General features: G+C 43.1%; 1 non-coding gene across 1 annotated transcript; it reads right to left on the bottom strand.

The window, feature by feature from the left end:
• Positions 1 to 2,467: 2,467 nt before the first annotated feature.
• On the bottom strand, positions 2,468 to 2,541 carry trnas-acu (transfer RNA serine (anticodon ACU)). Its single transcript has one exon. It is a non-coding gene; the product is annotated as a tRNA-Ser (tRNA).
• Positions 2,542 to 4,965: the final 2,424 nt, after the last annotated feature.

The following is a 4,965-nucleotide window of genomic DNA, read 5'->3' as shown; positions in this document are numbered from 1 at the left end:
CCCTTATTGGTTAAAAATCTATCTATCTGTGATTTGAATACATTCAATGAGCTAGCCTCAACTGCTTCCTTGGGCAGAGAATTCCACAGATTCACAACCCTCTGGGAGAAGAAATTCCTTCTCAACTCGGTTTTAAATTGGCTGCCCCGTATTTTGAGGCTGTACCCCCTAGTTCTAGTCTCCCCGACCAGTGGAAACAACCTCTCTGCCTCGATCTTGTCTATCCCTTTCATGATTTTAAATGTTTCCATAAGATCACCCCTCATCCTTCTGAACTCCAACGAGTAAAGACCCAGTCTACTCAATCTATCATCATAAGGTAACCCCCTCATCTCCGGAATCAGCCTAGTGAATCGTCTCTGTACCCCCTCCAAAGCCAGTATATCCTTCCTTAAGTAAGGTGACCAAAACTGCACGCAGTACTCCAGGTGCGGCCTTACCAATACCCTATACAGTTGCAGCAGGACCTCCCTGCTTTTGTACTCCATCCCTCTCGCAATGAAGGCCAACATTCCATTCGCCTTCCTGATTACCTGCTGCACCAGCAAACTAACTTTTTGGGATTCATGCACAAGGACCCCCAGGTCCCTCTGCACCTCAGCATGTTGTAATTTCTCCCCATTCAAATAATATTCCCTTTTACTGTTTTTTTTCCAAGGTGGATGACCTCACACTTTCCGACATTGTATTCCATCTGCCAAACCTTAGCCCATTCGCTTAACCTATCCAAATCTCTTTGCAGCCTCTCTGTGTCCTCTACACAACCCGCTTTCCCACTAATCTTTGTGTCATCTGCAAATTTTGTTACACTACACTCTGTCCCCTCTTCCAGGTCATCTATGTATATTGTAAACAGTTATGGTCCCAGCACCGATCCCTGTGGCACACCACTAACCACCGATTTCCAACCCGAAAAGGACCCATTTATCCCAACTCTCTGCTTTCTGTTCCTGCTCTGTAAACAGCCGCTCCTCTCTGCTCCCGCTCTTTGAACATCCGCTCATCTTACCTCCCACGTGGGTAAGACGTCCAATAAGACACAAAGTCGCACACACCCGGAAGCCGATAACTTTACTCAGCTGGTTGATTTTAACGTTGGTCCTGTGAAGCTCCATGATTTCGGACGATGTACAAACACGGCGCAAATTTTCACGTTTTTACTTTAAATTATTGATATTGTCTGCAGTGCTTTTCGGCTGTGAGAAGGTGATTTTCGACTAAACCCTAGCGACGACAGTCCGGGATTTGCGCCCGAGATCTGTCGCATTTCCACGCTGAAAATCCCAAACCGAGAATCGAATCGCTAGACCAAGGAGCCTCCGATTTAAAAAAAACAACGCAACTCATTACGTATTGAAATCTCATGTTCTGTCGGTAAAGAAGAACGTTTTAACGCCCATCCTGCCTGTGCTGTGTCCCTGCTATCAAATTTGTCCCACTCCCCATAATCCTACAATTGTTTTCCCTTGAATGTACATATTAGTAATGTGTAGCATACGCGGGGCAAAAGGTGAATTTCGACATGACGCTTACGGTGATTAAAAAAACAAACAGGCAGAAATGTTCAATGCAATAACAACGAGGACTGTATTCGAATCCGCGCATGTAGCGCACAATGGATTATAGTCCTTCGCCTTAACCACTCGGCCACTTCAGAGTGTAACCAGTTGTTCTGCTTTTTTCATCCAAATAGAAATCCCCAATGACAACCGGAATTCACCGCTTATCCTGCCCGGTGCACCCAGTTGCAACAATGTTCAAAGTGTACAATTAGCATCTGTCAGGCAAGGGAGCGCCAGAAATGTTGTGTTTTGAAACAGATTCAGAACAGAGAAAAACAAAAGATTGATCCGCTGAATTCAACAACTATGACAGGACTTTGTCAGTATCAAAGTCAGGCGCCTTTTCCATTAGCCCACGCAGCCGCTCCAGCCGCCAGAGCATTTGTTGTGGGACAAATTGTAAGCAAAGAGCTATTGTTTCTGGAAGACAGAAAAAGCTGAGACAAGAGGAGCATTTGAATGAGTAAACCATGTTTCTACCGCCAGCAAAGTAATATTTATTTCATAAAGTAAACATTGATGTTTTGCTGTGTTCCATCAGCAGGTGCTGCAGAGGACAAAAGATAAAAAGCAAACTGCACTATAACTCAGATCCGAGCCGAAGTTGCTGCAGCCACAACGCAGAGTACTAACCCCTACGCGATCACGGTGCCCCAAATAAGCTGTTGCAATTCTACGCTGACCACAGCAAAGTCACACAAAGCACTACCTAGAAAGATGGATTTTTTTTGATGAGGCCAAAATCAGCCCCGCCAGAAATGATGGCAGCGGTGGAATTCGACACACATCCTGTAGCGACTGGAGCATTAATCCAGAATGGCAACTGGTGCAGCCGTAGTTAAATTTAAAAGCCCTTTCACTGGGGAAGAAATTAGCCCATTGTGCGTTATGAAAAAAAAAAGCCGAGGCCCCGCTGGGAGTGGAACCCAGGATTTCCTACTTAGTAGATAGGCGCTTTGACCAGCTAAGCCACGGAGCCAAACTGCACCCTTAAAGCGTTGCCTCCACTAACCGATATCACTCAGCTACTTGTCACTCTGCCTTTTGGAGTCTGAGGCTGTTTTCTATCTAACCACCTCTCTTGTCGATTCCGCCATCTGTTCCAATGCTGCTGCTATCTCCTGCTGCGTTTATCTCAGTTTCAATCTGTGGGTTGATGCTGCAGGGATTCCAGTGTTTGTTTCGAACATGAACTAAATGAACATAAGGAATAGGAGCAGGAGTAGGCCATTTGGCCACTCGAGCCAGCTCCGAAATTCAATAAGATCATTACGGATCTGATCATGGACTCAGCCCCACTTCCCTGCCGGCTCAGCTTAACCCTTATCACTCAACAATCAGTCTATCACCGCCTTAAATATATTCAATGACCCAGCCTTCACAGCTCTCTGGGGCAGAGAATTCCAGAGATTTACAACCCTCCCAGAGAAAAAAATTCTTCTCATCGCAGTTTAAATGGGCGGCCCCTTATTCTGAGAGTATCAGCCAAATCTACTTGTGACACTAAGGAACTAATCAGCCAAAAGGTATAACAAGCTGAGACTTATAGTGATGTAGCATATACAATATTCTGCCTCGAATGAATTAGGTTCAATTATGTGCAAAACGAAACTGTGACACCAACGCATTTGAAACTACCCTAATATTAACTGAGATATAATTAATGTGATAGGTATTGAGGGTGAGGCATTCCTAAAATGTATTCAGGAGAACGTTTTTTTATCCAGTATGTAGCAAGCCCAACAAGGGAGTGCATGGTTCGAGACTTAGATTTAGGGAATGAAGCTCAGCTAGTGGTCGGAGTATCAATGTGAAAGCGTTTTGCTGCTAGTGATAATAATTCAGTTAGATTTTGTGAAGTTATGGAAAAGGACAAGGATAGACCAGGAATAAAAGTTTTCATTTGGGGGAAAGCCCAGTTTCCTGTGCTGAGATATGATTTAGCCAAAGTCGACGGGAAAAACTACTTGAAGGTAAATCAGTGTCAGAGCAGTGGGAGGCATTTAAGAAGCAGTACTTGGGGGGTTCAGAGAAAGTATGTTCCCTTCAAGAAAAAGAGTGGGAATAACAAATCTAGAGCCCCTGGAATTAAAGTGGCATATAGGGTAATATAAAGAAAACAAGGGAGGCTTATGACAGCACCGAGGGCTCAATTCTGCAGAAATCCAAGAGGAGTATAGAACATGCAGCGGTAGAATTAAAAAGAAATATTAGGAAAGCAAAGAGAGAGCATGAAAAAATGTTGTTAAGTAAAATCAATGAAGCCCAGAACATTTTTTATATGGACATTAAGAGCAAGATATTAATTAAATGGCCTATTAGAAGCCATAAAGATAATCTGTGTGTGGAGGTGGAAGACATGGGTATGGTTCTTCAAGAAATTATTGCGTCTGTTTTCAGAAACGAGATGGGTGTTGCAGACATTGCAATCAGGGAGGAGGAGTGTGAAATATTAGATGACATAAACATAGTGAGATTGGAAGTATTTAGGGACATAACAGAATTGAATGTGGCTAACTCCCCAGGCCCAGTTGACATATAGCCCAGACTGCGAAGTGAAGCAAAAGGAGAAAAAGCAGAGTCTCTGGCTGTCATGTAATTATCCTCTCTGACCACAGGTGGGGTGCTGGTGGACTTGAAGACTTCTAAAGTTTACGTTTGGTTAAAAAAGGTAAAGCAATGGATCAATTAATTGCAGGCCAGTCAGCCTAAACTTGGTTTGGGGAAAATTATTGTAAAGCATTCTGAGGGCAGGATAAATCTTCATTGAGAAAGACACGGATTAATCAAGCAGAGTCAACATGGAATTGTTTAGAGAATGTCATGTCTGACTAACTTGATTGATTTTTTTGAGAACGTAACTAAGAGGGTCAATGAAGGTAGTGTGTTTGATGCAGTGTATAGGAATTTTCGCAAGAAATTTGATCAGGTCCCACATGGCAGACTGGTCATGAAAGATATCCATAGATTCATTCCAGGATCATTCCCGCAGATTGGAAGGAAGCTAACAAAATCGCGCTATTTAGGGAAGGAGGGAGAGAGAAAAGGGGGGAATGACAGGTCAGTTAGACTGACATTAGTATTAGGGAAAATACTAGAATTTATTATTAAGGACGTGGTAGCAGAGCATTTGGAACATAACAAAAGGATTGGGTAGAGTTAGCATGGATTCATGTAAGGGAAATCATGTTGAACAAATCTGTTAGAATTTTTTGAGGTTGTAATTGGCAGAATAGGTAAGCAGGGACCAGTGGATTTACATGAACGCACTTGATGAGGCACAACACAAGAGGTTATTGGAAAAAAATTAGGGCTCATATGTTTGGGGGTTATATATTAGCAGGAACGGAAGATTGGTTAATGGTCAGAAAACAGAGCGTAGGAATTAACTGTATCATTTCTG

Source organism: Pristiophorus japonicus, chromosome Y, assembly GCF_044704955.1.
Source record: "Pristiophorus japonicus isolate sPriJap1 chromosome Y, sPriJap1.hap1, whole genome shotgun sequence".
Lineage (NCBI taxonomy): Eukaryota > Metazoa > Chordata > Chondrichthyes > Pristiophoridae > Pristiophorus > Pristiophorus japonicus.
The sequence above is the reverse complement of the archived record's forward strand: the minus strand, read 5'-3'. Positions and strand labels throughout refer to the sequence as shown.